The sequence below is a fragment of the Panthera tigris genome, chromosome F3, assembly GCF_018350195.1.
Source record: "Panthera tigris isolate Pti1 chromosome F3, P.tigris_Pti1_mat1.1, whole genome shotgun sequence".
NCBI classification, from domain to species: Eukaryota; Metazoa; Chordata; class Mammalia; order Carnivora; family Felidae; genus Panthera; species Panthera tigris.
Genome location: NC_056678.1, coordinates 52,790,181 through 52,808,945, shown reverse-complemented (window position 1 = coordinate 52,808,945; position 18,765 = coordinate 52,790,181). Strand labels below are relative to the sequence as shown.

General features: G+C 34.2%; 1 long non-coding RNA gene across 1 annotated transcript; it reads left to right on the top strand.

The window, feature by feature from the left end:
* Window positions 1-9,352: 9,352 nt before the first annotated feature.
* LOC122235918 lies at window positions 9,353-15,402 on the top strand. Its single transcript, XR_006214037.1, has 3 exons — window positions 9,353-9,586; window positions 14,710-14,797; window positions 15,300-15,402. It is a non-coding gene; the product is annotated as an uncharacterized LOC122235918 (long non-coding RNA).
* Window positions 15,403-18,765: the final 3,363 nt, after the last annotated feature.

Genomic DNA, 18,765 nt, shown 5'->3' with positions numbered 1-18,765 from the left:
TAGCTAAATTCTTCTTGAGGCAATATCTGTCCTTGGTGAAATCTATTTTGTCACCATTTTATTCATAAACAACAAACGAAACTGGATGGTTCAAATACAACAAGATATGTTTATCAGATAACTTCATGCAGATCATGAAGTTAAGGTTTTGTACTTACAAGTGCCCTTTTTAACTCTATAAATAGAGTCATAAATGAAGTGTGACTCCGTCTACCATTTCTACATAAATGGTAATGCAATTACATTGAAGACAACTTAGGCCAAAGTTATATGGGGGACTCTGCTTTAATGATACGAATAAAACTCACATAAAGGCTTTCTACAGTGGAACCTGGGTGGCTCTGTCGATTAAGCATCTGAATCTTGATTTTGGCTCAGGTCATGATCCCAGGGTTAAGCTATCAAGCCCTGCATCAGGCTACATGCTGAGTGTGGAGCCTGCTTAAGATTCTCTCTCTCTCTCTCTCTCTCTCTCTCTCTCTCTCTCTCTCTCTGCCCCTCTCACCCACTTGTGCTCTCTCTCTTTCTAAAATAAAAATACATACATACATACATACATACATACATTTATAAAGGAAATAATGGGAGGGCGTCTGGGTGGCTCAGTCAGTTAAGCAACCAACTTCGGCTCAGGTCATGATCTCATGGGTTCAAGCCCTGGGTTCAAGGGCTTCTTCGTGGGTTCAAGCCCTGCATTGGGCTCTGTACTGACAGCTCAGAGCCTGGAGCCTGTTTCAGAATCTGTGTCTCCTCTCTCTGCTTCCTCCCTGCTCGCGGCTCATGCCCTCTCTCTCTCTTTTTCTCATAAAAATGAATACATGTTAAAGACAATGAAAAGAAAAAGAAATAATGGGAGGAATGATGTAGAAAAGCTCTAGAAAAGTAGAACACTACTGGTTTCTTGGCGGAAAAATCATCTTCTCACTTACCTAAACAAGCTACTCATTTTTTAAATCAAAATTCAACCTAATTAATAAAAAATTGAACAGAGTACATACTTTTTTGTTTGTTTCAAGTTTTTATTTAAAATTCTAGTTAGTTAACATATAGTGTAATACTAGTTCTAAGAGTAGAATTTAGTGATTCATCACTTACATATAATACTCATATATGTAATATGAGTATTACATATAATACTTAGCATGAACTTTTATTAAAGAATTTATTTTAGCTTCTTTGAGTTTTAATATGTATGTTAGAATTTTAGTTATCTTGGAAAGAGAAATATGATTACAGTTGCCACAGGGATGTTACAGTTAATATGTATTTTGTCAAAGGTTACTGTCATGTTCCTCAAAGCTCTAGAACATAGCTTTGGTCTTGGAAGAGACCAGAAGGATAACTGAAGTGAGTATCCAACTCTCCCCAAAGTTTAGCCACAAAAGGCAATCTATTCCCTAAATGCTTGTTCCTTCAAATTTTGAAGTTCTATGGTTCCTCATTGCAAACATCCCTTCTTATGAACATAAATATGAAATTAAACATACATTCTGAACAAATAAAGCTTGTTCCTCTGGCTTCCCATTCTGTTTTTCATTTTGGAAAACAGTGAATAGATAGATTTAAACTCAAGTATTTGAAGCATCTACAACATTTTCATCAGTAGGTGATTTGACTTCAACGGATCTAAAAAGCAACAAAAATTTTTGGTATAGATTATGTAAAATTTCTGTATATTTTAATCACTAAGGAAGTGATTCTTCATTATCACTACTTTAGAAAATAGAGGTAAGTTTTATTTAAAGGAAATATATCACTTGAAAAGACAGTAATTTTGTTTATTTTTTCTATGTAAGTCATTTCAGATATTTTTTCTTACTAGCACAAACAAAACAGGTGATTCTTTGTTTCTCTGGTCACATAAACCTCCCTTCATCCCTTATAACTCCAACGGCATGTAAACCAAGTAAAAAGCAGAGCTATTAAAAAAAAAGTTCTGTAGTTTCCAGAGTTTAAGAAAAAAAATGGAAGTAATTGCAGTTTCTCATTTGTGTGCTTAAAAGCAAAAATATATAGATGGATGGATGGATGGATGGATGGATGGATAGGTGGACGGACAGATAGATATACAATAGATGATGATGATAGATACATACATACACACATATTTACATATGTAGAACATCCATACATAACAAGAATACTCAGTATTTTAATATGATCATAGCTCAGTCTCTTTTTAAAGTTAAGACTATATTTAGGGGCACCTGGGTGGCTCAGTAAATTAAGTGTCAGGCTCTGGATTTCAGCTCAGGTCATGATCTCACAGTTGGTGAGTTTTAGCTCCACATTGGAGCCTCCTTGGGATTCTCGTTGTCTCTCTCTGCCCCCCCCTCCCCCAACTCACATGCTCTCTTTCTCTCAAAATAAATAAATAAACTTTAAAAAAAGAATATATTTAAAGCAGTCTAATCTCTGTAGTTTTACTTTTTTTAAAGGAGCTTAAATATTAGAAACAATACAGTTTTGTTGTCTGAATATTGTTCCCAGGCTGCCCCTCCCCATCTTGGCACCTGGACTATTTCATTATTATACCACAATGGTCCTGCCTGAAGAGGCACGTGAACTTACACTTCACCATGGACCTCCTCCTGGCAGCAATAGTTCCCTCAGCCTAAAACTGCCAACCCAGGAACAGATGCTTCAATAATTAATAGTGTGATTTTATTTGTAATTAATAATTACAATAATTCAATAACCACGCACAAAAAACAATTATCCTTCTGCTCATTTCCCCATTATTTGCAGACTGCAAAGAAACATGCCGATTAAACAAGTAAAAGAAACACACTATTTTCAAAAAGCATTTTTAAAAAGTTTAAAAAGGAAACCATCATTTGGGGCTGGTGTCCTGCAATGTTTTTGTCTTTTGAGATACGGCGCGGGGGAACAGAGAGAAGTTTCTTTCTGAGTGGAAATAAATAGCTGGACTCGGAAGAAAAACAACAAAGAAACTTTCGGAATATAATTACTGACTTACAACAAGTAAGTTGTACTGTAATTATTTCTCATACACATACCACTGTACTTACTGAATTGCAGTCCTTTGTAGTCATTTTAGTTCTTAATGAAAGAAGATATAAATAGTTCCTGACATCATCGTCTTCAAAGTTATTTTCTAAACTCACTTAAAAATTCTGATTTAACAAAATAATAAATTAGTTTTTGTTGCAGGCAGAAACTATCTTCACCATTAGTGTATCATCTGATGGTTTCATTTCTATTAATTTCTAATGATCTATGTGTGGGGGGCAGTGTATATAACTCACAAGGGATTAAGACAAAATTTCAAAAGCAACTATATTTTTTGCCTAAAAAATCTTGATGACATCATTTATTTTGACAGAACAGTTACTCAAATTATTTCGAATTGTATCTTTGGACTATAAAGTTTTCTCAATAGCAGAGCTCTTGACAGTTGGGATGGAAAAATTATTTGTTGTAGAAGCTGTCCTGTGTACCGTAGGATGTTTGCCCTCATCTCTGGACTTTACCCAGTAGATATTAGTTGTACCCCATTGCCTTGTTCATGACCATCAGAAATGTCTCCACACATTGACATCTGTCCCCTATGGGGCAATGTCCCCCTAGATGAGAACCATGGGACTACAGCATTTTCTTTTCCGTTATCATGGGGGTAATTCTACTTTGAGAGAAGACTCATCTGTGGGGCTAGAGTCTCCTCTTCTGTTGTTTTTATTTTCTAACTTTATACCCATCAGTTGTGACATCTACTGCTCTTGAGTTGGCTTCCAGTGGCAATCTTTGCCCCTTGCTTTCTCTTCCTCTTACCCATTAATTTTGTAATTATATATGTTCAGTGAACCAAATATCAAATGACAGAAATTATCCCCATAGATCCTTAGAGGTTATAACAATGGTAGTAAAAACAACTCTCTGTATATCATGTTGAAATTTATTCAACTATCTATGCATTTCTATATCTCAATAGGCAGAATATATTTATAGAATTTATGAGCAAAATCTTATTATCAATAATAAAATACAATAAAACAAATAAAAATCAGCATACTGACCATTAACAGTAACTTCCAGGTTAAAATATTTTTCCAGTATCACAACTCCTATAAATTGATTATTTCATCAGAAGATTGTAAGTCCTCCAAGAAGCTAAGCCCAGGTCAAATTATCCATGATAGTATGTTCATTATATCCAGAATTTAAATATACTCAGTTATGAAAAGAGACAAAGAACTATTTCAGTGGCTTTTGTCTATATAAGTATCAGCTTCATTTTTCTGTTTTTCCATCTATGAAATTATAGGGTTTGTCATAGAATTAAATGAGGAAATATATATATATATTTATATACATATATATATTTCTATATATATTTATATACATATATATATATATTTCTATATATATATATTGAGAGAGAGAGAGAGAGGAGAGGAAGAGGGAGAGTGAGATATATATACATACATATATATATATAGTGGTTAAAATAGTACCTGACACATAGTAAGTACTCAATAATTTCCCTTGATAATTTCTCCTACTCTAATTAATTGAAATGCCACCAATAAGTTAATAACACCAAAACTTTTTGAAGCTCAGAACATTCTATAGAATCCTGGCATATATGTCTGACTGCTTATTAGGCATCTTGTTCATTCATTCATTCATTCATTCATTTATTCATTCATTCCTTTAAATATTGTTCTACATTTAAATATCTTTTAGACACTTCAAGTGTAATATTTCCTATCATAAAATTTAATCAAATATTACTCTTTCCCTATATTCTCTGGTTCTATCTATATCCTTGTTTTTAAAAATATTTATATAGGGTTCATTTTTAAAAAATATTCTATCTCCTTGATTTATTCCAGTTTATTCATTCTTCAGAAATCATTCCCCTGCCATAGAAGACATCTAGCTGGGGTTTCTAAAATATCTCCTAACTTGTTTTTCTGCTCTGATACAATCTTCACATTACTGTACACAGTGATCCTTCTAAAAGAAATAATCTGATGAAGTAACTTCTTACTTAAAATCCTTCAATGGCTTTCAGGACAATTTAAGATAAGATCACATAATCTTAGTATCCCATAGAAGGTTCTTTATGAACTGGCCTCTATTCTTTCCAACCTTATCTTTTGCTTCTTTTCACCTTGAAACCCCCGTTAGAGTCCTACTGAAATACTTGAAGTAGATAAATTCTACATAGTACACTCACAGCTCTAATTCTAATTCATGTGTCCTTCCATCTTCTTGGAATGCTTTGTTGCCCATATTCACTGCACTATTTTTTAATTCTTTATTGGATTAAACACCAATCTTGAGTGGCTCCATTTTACTTAGGACTTATCTCTTTATAATTGTTTACTATATTACATTTATTGTACATATTTATTTGTCCAACTCCTCCTTAGATAGTGCTTCTTCAGGCTGTTGTTATTTTTTTTTTCCTGTAGCCCCTAATGTCTCACATGTTTCTAACTATATCTGGGAATGAAGCTGTCTACAGTAATATTGTTAAAAGACTTTACACAAATCATTGTCAGTATAATGTAAAAAACAGCTATTTCCTTATTCAGAGAGGTCCAGATCCGAATTCCAGCTCTGCTACAGTATGACTTTACTAGCTTGCATGCTTTGTTAAGTGTATCATCTATTCTCAAGTTCTATTTCTTTGTTTGCAAAAGTATGACTAATTCTTGCTACATAGGATTGAGGTTAGACAAGAACAAGATAAAATATGTTAGACGTATGGTAGGTGTTCAAAAATTAGTGTTGATAATAATTGCTTTCATTTATAAATTTAACTCAAGTGTTGAGTAGGAGTTGCTATTTCTACAAAGATTTTTTTTAAATGTCATAAATTTTCCAAACTTATCAGAATGGTTCTAATTGAAGTGATCCTAAAAAATAAACATGTGGCTTGAAAAATTTATGGGAAGAAACGATTGTTCCAAGTATTAAAAATGAAAAAATGGGGGCACCTGGGTGGCTCAATTGGTTGAGTGTCCAACTTCGGATCAGGTCATGATCTCACAGCTTGTGAGTTTGAGTCCTGCATTGGGCTCTGTGCTGACAGCCTAGAGCCTGGAACCTACTTCAGATTCTGTGTCTCCCTCTCTCTCTGCCTGTCACCTGCTCGTGCTCTGTCTTTCGCTGTCTCTCAAAAAGTAAAATTTTAAAAATGTTAAAAAATAAAGTAAAATAAAATAAAATAAAATAAAATAATAAATAAAAATGAAAAAATGGCAACATATTCACTTTCCTGTACCTAATCCAACACTCTTTTTGCATGGTGGCAACAATAATGATGCCAAGAAATAAGCCAAAACATACAAAATAATCAAGAAGATCATGGGGAAAAGGAATTTATACCTAAAATCATAATTATTTAACTACATTCCAAGTTTATAGTGTTCCTAGAGATACTAGCTAATAACAGTAGAATATACATATACAATTTAAAAATGAAGAAATACACATCTTAGAAACTTTTTTGTTAAAAAGGAGTGTGTTCAAAAGTTTGTAGAACACTGAGATATATGGCCACCAGCAACATTTTACATAACACATTGGAAGGAAATAGACCCTTTCATAGCCTGCAAATGATCAATACCCAATTTTTATAGAACATACTTTGAATGAGTGCAAAGACATGAAAGAAAGAAAGGAAGAACATACTTTGAGTGCAAAGACAGAAAGAAAGAAAGAAAGAAAGAAAGAAAGAAAGAAAGAAAGAAAGAAAGAAAGAAAGAAAGAAAGAAAGAATAACATCAAGTAAGAATGATCTTTCAGATAAATACATTCAGGAGCAACTGATTGGGTTGAGAGCAATACAGAACACCAGTAAGTGAATTCAGACTTAATAGGAGACACTATCCCCACAGCCAAACTTCAGAAGGAAGAATTAGAGATGCTTACTAGAACATATTACATACCTGGGTTTTGTCATATATAGCTATATTATGAACTAAAAGTTGTAATAGATTACGTTCTATCACCTCCAACCAATCCTGTGTACTTTCATCTAGTATGAATTTAAAAAATCCTCTAGATGGACTATGAAATGCTGACATTAGACCTGATGCTAAGAGTCAAGATTCTGGAGCCCACACAGATTGGAAGAACAAATATTGTTAAAATGTCCATACTACCCAAATCAATCTAAACATTTAATGCAATCCTATCAAAATACCAACAGAAATTTTTCACAGAGCTAGAATAAACAATCCTAAAATTCATATGGAACTACAGAAGACCTCCAATAGTTGAAGCACTCTTTAAAAAGAAAAGCAAAGCTGGAGGCATCACAATTCCAGACTTCAAGTTATATTACAAAGCTGTAGTTATCAAAATAGTAGGTACTGGTACATAAATAGACACATAGATCAATGGAACAGAATAAAAAACCTAGAAATCGACACATATAGTGTCGATTAATCTTTGACAAAGAGAAAAGAATATCCAATGGGAAAAAGACAGTCTCTTCAACAGATCATGTTGGGACATGAAACATGCCAAACAATGAAACTGGACCACTTTCTTACCATACACAAAAATAAATTCTAAATGCATTAAAGACCTAAATGTGAGACGTGAGTCATAAAAATCATAGAGGAGAACACAGATAGTAAACTCTTTGACATCAGCTATAGCAACCTCCTTCTAGACATCTCTCTTGAGGCATGGGAAACAAAAGCAAATATAAACTATTGGGACTTCATTGGGATAAAAAATTTCTGCACAATGAAGGAAACAACCAACAAAAGTAAAAGGCAACATACAGATATGGGAGAAGATATTTGCAAATGATGTATCTGATAAAGAGTTAGTATCCAAAATATATAAAGAACTTATTCAACACCCCAAAAATGAATAATCCAATTAAAATAGGCAAAAGGCATGAACAGACATTTTCCCAAAGACATACAGATGGCTAACAGACATATAAAAAGATGCTTACCATCACTTATCGTCAGGGAAATAAAATTCAAAACCACAATGAAGTATCACCTTATACCTACAGAATGGCTAAAATCAACAACACAAGAAACAGCAGGTATTGGTGAAAATGCGGAGAGAAAGGAATCCTTGTGCACTGTTGGTGGGAATGCCACTGTGAAAAATCATATGGGGCTTCCACAAAAAGTTAAAAATAGAACTACCCTAAGATCCAGCAATTGCCCCACTAAGTATTTGCCTAAGGAATACAAAAACACAAATTCAAAGGAATACATGCACCCCAATTTTTATAGCAGCATTATAACTGCAATAGCCAAATTATGGAAACAATCCAATTACATCTTCTTTATCCATTCATCAGTTGATGGACAGTTGGGCTGTTTCCATAATTTGGCTATTGTAGATAATGCTTCTATAAACATATAAGATATATATGATATATATGAAATATATATGTGTCTCTCTCATATATACATACATATACATACATATATGAGAGAAAGGCAAACCAAGAAACACACTCTTAATTATAGAGAACAAACTGAGGGTTACCAGAGGGGAGGTGGGTGGTGGGATGGGTTAAATACGTGATGGGGATTAAGGAGGCCACTTCCTGGGATTAGCACTGGGTTTGCATAGAGTGTTGAATCGCTCTATATTGTACACCTGAAACTAATATATTACACTGTATGCTAACTGGAATTTAAATAAAAACTAAAAAAAGATTCTATATCTCAAATTACAACACAATACAGTGAGCAGAAGGCTTTCTAGAATTTCCATACCACGAGTCAAACTTAACTAAGCACTTTGACAATACATGAACATAGACACATAGAGAAGGGTCAACAAGATTTAAGTGAATGAATGTATTATTTATGTGTTAATTATCTTGTTTGCCTTTAACTTCGGTGTTTTTATACTTTATACATATTTTATACATATAAGATATAAAGTGATATATATAAGGTGAATTTAATCATGATCAAGTAATTTTTTCACAAACAGCATGTTATCCCATTTATTATAGAGATTTGCCATATTTATTTTCCATGATATCTCTAAAAGTCTCAGTGTCCTTTTGTTATATTTTCAAGAGTAAATGTTAGCGTATAAACCACATACAGGTCCAACTTTGCAATATTCTATTCAGTAATTATTTTCTAAGAAATCATGTGTGATGACATTGCAAAAATGGCACAAAATCTTCCTATCCCTATGTTCATGTCCTTTGCAGTGTGACAGTTTTTCCTATCTAGAGGTGAGGTCTATTTCTCCACCCCTTAAATTCTGACCTGTCCATGTGACTTGCTTTGGTCACTGAGATATTAGCAATTGTGATGTAAGCAGTGGCATACAAAATACTTGTGCAATGGCACCACCCTCTTTCATTGCCCACGTTCTTAAAACTATCATGTGAATAATGTCAAACTAGCCTACAGGTGTGGATAAGAGACCGGATAGAAGAGAATTAAGATGCCTTGACTCATAGTCTTGCCAGTCACTGGACACAGTGAGGTCACCCTGTATCATTCAAATACCAGCCATTTACCAGCTGATCATGAATACGTGAGACAGCACAGCCCAGCACCCAGGATGGGTCAGGTCAGAAGCAGAGAGCCAACAAAAGAATACTGAAGTAAATGAATGGTATTTTTTTGGCCACTAAGTTTGGGGTAGTTTCGTTTGCAAATTTTAAATGTTACACAATGAATCGTGTCATAAATCAAAAACAAAACACCTTGATACGTTAATTTTGTTCTGACAAAGAAGGCTTTTAATGTAATATGTAACACAATAAAAATGATGATGTAAGCACGTTCAAGATGGAAAATAAATTTTCAAGCTTGATATTACTCATTCTTAACTGCTCCATCAAATTCCAGATAAAGTAATACTGTTAATGAAGACTACTTTGATTCCTTTTTCTGAAGATAATTTATATCTATTTTGTTCTTCCATAGTGTTTTTACCGTATTTCCTTAAGACTATTAACTTACCACTTTACTGTGTTTTTTTTTTTTATATGTGTGTATTCTTATCTCCTCTAGAGACAAGTTATTTTAAACTAGATAAGGGTAAGATTTTTTTTTTTTTGCTTTTCACCCTAATTCTTGTTGTGAGTAACACAGTGCTTGGCACATAAAATTATTGAGCCTTATTACCTCTAGAAATTCTATTATTATTATTATTATTATTATTATTATTATTTATTATTGATGTGTGGTCTAATTTCAGTACCATGATTCAAAACTTATTCTTTGAAGTAAATTTGTATGGAATACCTCCCATAAGGGGCATTTCCTAGACTTTACTTGAATAAATATTGAAACCTTGATATAAACTAAAGATAAACACTGGGGAGTATCTTGTGAAGGTCTTGTTTACCCAACTTTTGTGATAGGTGTGCTCAATGCTACACGGATATTGTTTCATTCAGACCCTCTCGTATGTGTATATGAACTTATGTATATACACATATCTATAAACATCTAAATTTCCCATCTGTATCTATATTAAAATAACATGAGTTCACACTCATGTCTTCAACTTTAACCCATTAACACCCATGGATCATTCTATTCTCTTGCTTATCTGTAAACTCTCACTGGGAAAGTTAAGAATGCTGGCTCACATTGCTTAAGTTTTCAGTTCCAGTCTACTTACATAGTGGTATCAAAATCGTTAACCCATATGCCCTTGGGATACTTTATCAGCTAGAGCAAAGTGCGTATGTTCAGTTCCCTTTGCTTTTAACTTACAGACTCAATTCATTTCTAAGATTACTGAGGTCAGCACCTTTCTTCCACCTACTTCAGTGAGGTGTTTCATACATTTGTAATACAGTTAAATTCTCTTGTCACAGTCTATATTCTTTACTGGGATTCCCTGAACTCCTAAATGATTCTTTTAAATTTGCATACATTAAGTTTCACTCTTTGTGCTTTAAATTTCCATGAGTCTAACAAATGTATAATGTCATATTTCACGGTTACAATATCATGGAGAACAGTTTCACCAGCCTAAAAAATCTCTTGAGCTTCACCTACTCATCTTTCCCACAATCACCCAAAGCCCTGGCATCTACTGAAATTCTTTGCTATCTCTATAGTCTTAACTTCCACAAAGTCCTATGAATACAGTCATATACTATGTAGACTTTTTAGACCAGCTTCTTTTGTTTTTGTTTTTTTACATAGTTAAGTCAAATTTATTTCATGAATGTAATGACTATTTTATTTTTAATTATAATTTTTTATTTTATTTTAACTCCAGTATAGTTAATTTATAGTATTATGTTAGTTTCAGGTGTACAATATAGTGATTTGACAATTCTATATATGATTTGACAATTCTATACAATACTCAGTACTCATCAAGATCAGTGTAATCTTTTTTTTTAATTTTTATTTATTTTTGAGAAATAGAGTAGGAGTGGGGAAGGGACTGGGAAAAAGAGAGACACAGAATCCAAAGTAGACCCCAGGCTGGGAGCTGTCAGCACAGAGCCGGAGGCGGGACTAGAAATCAGGAACCACAAGATCATGACCTGAGCCAAAGTCAGAAGCTTAATCAACTGAGCCATCCTGATGCCCCAAGATTAAGTGTACTCTTAATCCCCTTCATCTATTTCACCCATCCCCCCACCTACCTCCCCTCTGCTAACCATCTGTTTTCTATAGTTAAGAGTCTATTTTTTGGTTTGTCTCCCTTTTTCCCCCTTTATTCATTTGTTTTGTTTCTTAAATTCCACACATGAGTGGGGCTTCTTATATAGCAATTTAAACTAAATCTATCTCCTGTCTTTTTGTGTTTGATGCTTTTTTAAATTAATAAACTTTATTTTTTAGAGCAGTTTTAGAAACCTAAAAGAAAAATTGAACAGAATGCAGAGTTCCCATATACTTCCTTTGAACACATTAGTGTAGTACATCTATACAATTGATGAACCAACACTGACACATTATTATTAACCAAAGGCTCTAGTTTACATTGGGGCTTACTCTTTGTGTTGTAATGTAATATGAGTTTAAACAAATGATTCGTGTCATGTATCCACCATTACACTATTGTACAAAATAGTTTCACTGGTTTAAAAATCCTTTGAGCTTCCCCCTAGTCTTCCTCTCTCCCACTATGCTAAACCCTTGGTAGTCATTGATCTCACTGTTTTTTTAGGTTTACTTTGTATTTTTTATATAATTGGAATAATATAGCATGTAGACTGTTTAGACTCTCTTCTTTCACTTAGCAATATGCATTTGCGGTTCTTCCACGTGTTTCCTGGCTGGAGAGTTCATTTCATTGTATTTTATAATAATATTGTATTATGTGGACATATAATTTGTTTAATTATTCATCTATTGAAGGAAATCTTCTGATTTTTTCAGTCATGAATAAAGTGTCTAAAGATACTGATGTGTAGCGTTTTGTGGTGACATAAATTTTCAACTCATTTGGGTAAATATCAAGGAGCACAAACTAAGAATATGGTTTGGGTTTTGTTTTTTGTTTGTCTGTTTGTTTGTTTTTATACAAAAATGTCTATGCTGTCTTCTAGAGAGGCTCTTTGTGTATTTCAAAAAGTGGTTTTCAATTTTAGTACATTCAAAATATCAATTTTTTCAAATGGAATATTCTTTTGGTGTTGTATCTACAAACTCATTGTCAAATCCAAAATTAAGGAACTTCCTTCCCATGTGTACTTTGCGGAGTGTTTTTATTATTGTGGGTGTTGGGTTTTGTAGAATTATTTTTTGGCATCAATTAAGATGATTTTTTAAGCCATTGTGGATCACATTAATTGATATTCGAATGTTGAAACCAGTCTTATATGCCTTAAATAAATCCCACTAGGGGTAGAGTATAATCTTCACACATTATTGGACTTGATTTGTTAATATTTTTTTGAGGATTTTTGCCTCGATGTTTTTTGAGAAATTTTGTTTTGCAGTTTTCCTTTCTTATAATGTCTTTATCTCACTTGGTATTAGGTTTATGCTGACCTAATTGAACAAGTTGGACAGTGGTTCTCTGCTTCCATTTTCTGGGTAAAATTATAGAGAATTGGTATAACTTCTTCTTTGTATGTTTGATAAAACTCATCAGGAAAACTATCTGTACCTGATGTTTTCTCTTTTGGAAGTTATTAATTATTGACTCAGTTTTTTAATAGATATAGGCCTTTTCAAATTATGCATTTCTCCTTAAGTGAGCTTTGGGAGTTTTTGGCTTTTTTTGTGTTTATCAGGGAATTGGTCCCTTTCCACTAAGTTATCAAATTTATGGCCATAAAGTTTTCATAACTTACCCTTATTATACTTTTAATATCAAAGGGATACATGGTGATATCCCTTTTTCATTTATGATTTTAGTAACTTTTGTCTTCTTTTTTTAAATTATTATTATTCTTTGTTAGCCTGGTTAGATTATTTCAAATCTCACTTATCTTCTCAAAGAAACTACTTTGATTTCATTGATTTTTTTTCTATTGATTCCCTGGTTTTCAATTTAATTTATTTCTGGTCTAATTACTATTTCTCTTCTTCTGCTTGCTTTAGGCTTACATTGTTATTTTGTTTTATAGCTTCTTGAAGTGCAAAGTTAGGTTATTGATTTGAGAACCTTCTTCTTTTCTAATATATGCATTCAATGCTATACATTTCCCTGTAAACACTACTTTTGCTGCATCCCACAAATTTTGACAGCTTGTAATTCACTTTAATTTGCCTCAAGTATTTTTAACTTCTTTTGAGATTTCTTCTTTGGCCCATGTCTTATTTAGGAGTTTGTTCAGTCCACATCAGAATTGAAATCAAAATTCTTTTTTTGCATTTTTATTCTGTGATTCACTTACATCAGAAAATTAAATTAAAAATTATGACTATCTTGATGGTTTGAATAAGGTTTCCATTTACTAGAGAAAGCTTTTTGTTTATTTATTTATGTTTATTTGGGGAAGAGGTAAAGATTAACAGTTCGATGTCTGACCGTCTATCTTTATCCTAGAGACTCCTTGATCAACTAGACATGTCCAAATGTTCCTGCTAGTTATTACTGTGACTCACCACACTTTATCTCCTAAGTTAAACTCTCCTAATTGTTCTTAAGAATCCTTTTCAGTGGGAATGTCATTATCCATCTATCTTGCTTAAAGAGAACAAACACCACAGTACTTTTAAGATACTGGTGTTTCATTCTTTGTGGTATTTCTCAATGTCTTTTTAATGAAGATATTTTCTGTGGCTTCCTGCAGGCAATAGTTGAGTGCTGGCAGAGAAAGTCACACGTAATACATCCATTCTAACATTTCTACCTCTCCACATAACATGAAGGAATCTGGCATTTTCGTTTTATTTAGCAAAGTCACACACTGGTCCACTTTTCAGTCAAGAAATTGTTAACAATCAATTACTTTCAGACCTTTGTGTTAACACATTGAATTTAGAATGTCTGATAGCTGCATCCATATCAGCAAATTGATCATATCTGAAACTGCACCTCTCCCCTTTATGTTTCCAGAACCACGTGTATTCCACAGATCTGCAGCTAACCAATTTGAAAAATCTTGCAATTATGTATATTGCTGTGAAAACCTTTTCTTAATTTGCTTTATAAAGTGCTCCCTCCCTCACACGAAGCTCATACTGGGATTTGACTCTATTTGTAAGTCTAGCAAGATGACAGTTTGAGGGTGGACATCAGGATTGGATTCCTCTTGCCAGGTAACAGTCTCAGGTAGGTTTTTGTTTTGTTTTAAAGGGTCTTAAAACAAGGCAGAAATATCTTCATTGTGCAGAGGAGGAGGTTAGCAATGGAGAGTCAGTGAAGTTTGTGGATCCAGGAGAATGTGAGTCATTTGAATCATCTGAATCTTCCCATATGTCTTTATTCCATTCCATTAGAATCCATGGAGTTATATTCTTTCTTAGCAACAACCTAGCTTTCCATTAAGGAATCTGGTTAAGGTTTAACTAAAAAAAAATATTGAATTCCAAAAATTCACAAAAGCAAATGTTGAATTTACTTTTTTGGCTACATTAATGCTTTGGCAGCAAATATTAAGATTCTTTATAATGCTTATACAAATTTCATGGTTCTCAGACTATGCCTTGATCTGAAAATTTTGGATTTTGCATATATCATTCCTTTTCTGCAAGCCCTCCTGCGTAATTAAAAGCATGAAATCAATCTCTCACTCTTATACAATTTATCTGAATAGCCTCTTGGTTCCCCTACAGCTTTGCTTTCAACAAGTATTTTATTCAGAGCAGTTACATGGAATTTATTTATTTTGTCACTGCATGCCATGTGATAAAGTCTCACGCTAGCTAAATTCTTACTGTCTTCAGGATTGACCCGAGCAGAAAACAAAGTGCAATCTTCCCATGAACGGAAGGTATGTTGCCTGCAACCATGTATAGTCCTACTTATGTATGCTCTGGGAACTTAGCTGCAACAAGAAAATTCACTTTGCCTAATTCATGCAAAAAAATAGGATTTGTTTTAAAAATTAGGAAAAGCTTGATAGATAAAAAGTTCACCGGGATAATCCTGATTCTCTTCCTCTGGAAACCGTTGTCAAGTCCCACCACAGAACTAGCCTTTTGAGGAAACTGCTGGTGCTGTGCTTTCCATCATCAAGCGGAAGATGAAAGGTGCTCATCTTTACAAAGCCACTTCTCAGCCACTTCTACTTCTGCCTCAGCAGGTCAATCAATCACACAACTCCTGACGTTCTTCTCATTCTTTATTACCATCTGTAGTGGCAACAGTGGAGTTGCAGCACAAAGTCCTTGCCGCCAGTCAGTTACTATGAATGAAATTGTATGAATGATTGGAAAAGCATAAGTCACATATCCACCTTTAATTTGCTAGGGAACCTGAGAATTCAAATTCTGGTTTCTACGTCTGAGAGACAGGACCAATGGAAATTTCCCCAATTATGGAAATGCTATTCAAGAGGTGATCATTAATATGACAAATGTCAGTTACAGTAACCAGCTACTACTGTTAGACTCACTCTTCCTGTTGTGCTTACCCATTATGATTTTTTTGAGCCACCTTTGCTTTTGCCTCATTTCCAGGGAAGCCTCTCACAGCTGGAAGTTTGTCTCCTTTCCTGTTCTCTTGAGTAAATCTAATGCATGATATTAGTATAAGCAAGGAATATAGGGAATACCAGCAAACAGCTATTAATAAGTGTGAAATAGAGTTTTATTCTCTGAATTTAGACTCTAATTTAGACTCAGTCATAAGACTGAGCATTGATGCTCTTTGGTTTTGAAAATTATCCCACCTTTAGAAAGGATTCCTTCTTTGGCCTTAGGCCAGAATTAATGGTGTGAAGAGAGCACAGCATTAAGAAAGAGCCCAGCTCCACAATGCTGGTGTTGGTCTTTACTTTTGCCAGCAGTGGGCCTACCACACCTATTATTAAAAGAAGTGCTAACGCAGCAGAGCAAGCAGCAACAGAGACAACATCAGCAGGAAAACCCCAACTGCCAGGAAGAGCATATAATTATCTCTGCCCTCTAGAGCACGATTTCTTAACCAAGGATTGTTGAAAAATACACACGCTGAGTCCCACTCTGTCCAAGGTACTGATTTGGTAGGTCTGAGCTAGTGTTTAGGCACCTATAATTTATAACCATACAAACAAATAAATGTTTCACATGAATCTGAGATATGATCTTTGTTTAAAAATACTGCTGTTAGGGGAGAAAAGATACCTTTTTTGTGGAAAGAAGCATGAGAGGGCTGATATTCTCTATTTGGTTAATATCTACAGTGAAAGACAAAATTGGGAGTAATTAGTGTGCATGCCTTCAGTTGTAATCTGAGAAGAAACCTTATGTAGAATGGGAGGATGAGTGGGGCATAAATGGTCAGAAAGAATTAAAGCTCTAGGGGCACCTGGGTGGCTCAGTCACTTAAGCATCTGACTTCAGCTCAGGTCATGATCTCACAGTTGGTGGGTTCAAGCCCTGCATTGTACTCTCTGCTGTCAGTGAGGAGACCACTTCGGATCCTCTGTCTCCCTCTCTCTCTGCCCGTCCCCCACTTGTTCTATCTCTCTCTCTCCCTCCCCCCCCTCTAAAATAAATAAACATTTTAAAGAAAATAATTACAGCTCTTCTTCAGTATTCTGGCCACCAAAATACTGAAATGATCATAAAGGTATCCGAACTCTCACTACAGCAAACAGATAGTAACATTTTTAAATATTTTAAGTTACAGAGTTTTGCTGTATATTCATGTTTCTTCAGCTCAATTCTATTTGCTAATAATATTTCTTCGTAAGGTAGCCATTAAGTTGAATGGTTAATCTTCAGGTAGGAAATAGAATCTTTGGGCTATCTTTTCAGAAGATAGTTGATGGTATGTTTTATTTACCCATATGAGATATTTGCTTCCCATTACTTTGAACACAAACAATTCTACAAGATAAAATGTAGGAATAGGTCCATGGATGTGCAAACTCTAATAGAACATAAATTAGTATTTGGTATTTGATCATTTCTCCATTTAGTTATCTTCTCTTAGGTTGTAAATCTTAAATTAAGGTTGTAAATTAAATGAAAACTAGACAGATACTACTCCTCACACATTTCCTTGTAATAGCCTTTTTGGAAATTTAAAGAGAATCAGAAAGTTTTACTTTCCCAAGTATACCATCGTACATCCAGATATTAATTTTAGCCTCAAAGTTCCTGATCAAATTGATAAGATCTTTATAGGAAGAAAAACTATAGGGTTTTGAAACCTGAACGACAAAGACTGTGGCAGGCACAGATCTTAACCTCTATGTATTGAGGGCAGAGTTAAGTTGATTAGTTATCTGGGTTTGATATGGGGGACTCTGTTTCTGTTGACCCCTTTTGTTCAGTGCCTCATGGATAAGGCTGGAGAGTTTTTAATCTCACATATTCTATCACAGTCTCCATTAGAGATGTAATCACTCAACTGTCAAATCTATTTTGAAAAGGATTTTGGAGAGAGAATACAGCGATTTATTCTTCACTTCTCTGAAATGATCTTTTCTGAAAATCGCACTACAAGCATACACAAGGGATAGTGTAATACAATCTCTGACAGCATTAGTTTGCTAACCTTATCCAATAAAGAGATTCTTCTTACAAAGGTTTATCTTATTACCTCATCTCATGGTGGTATTGCCCTATTTGGAAAAAAAAATCACCTGTTCAAAGAAATGCAAAGAAAATATTACCTTTGAAGGATAAACACATATTCTAGTATTTTCAGGGTAACATGAGCAATGCCACAGGCATCTGATGCTGGCACACCATCAGTCTACCATCACACACAATTCACAAGCGCATACATTGCCCTGAATGTAAAGTGCAAAATAATCAGCCCAATCAGAACAAGAATATTTACTTGTCATTAAGATTGAATGGCATATATTTCCATCCAACTTTATAATCGGAGCATCAGGCACTCTACATTAGCAATGCCATGGAGTATGAGCGCAGTGTGAAGACATAAAGACCATGAAAACCAGAAAATTCTAAGTTGTGATTTGTACAGACAATAAAATCCAATCTAAGAAACATTAGTCATGTTGTGGTGGTGCTTTTTTAATTATTTGGAAGCAGCCTCAGAGTCTGAATGATAGCTAATATTTTAAGATCCAGAATCTTTTTTTTTTTTGAAAGCCTGCTATTCACCCCAAGGGTAAGGAAGGGATCCTCTCTTCCACCCTAATAGATCAAGGTAGGTGAATGCACAATACCTAACAGCAGACAGATCACAAAAACAGCCATTTACTTGTCACATAGATCCACAGCCTGGGAG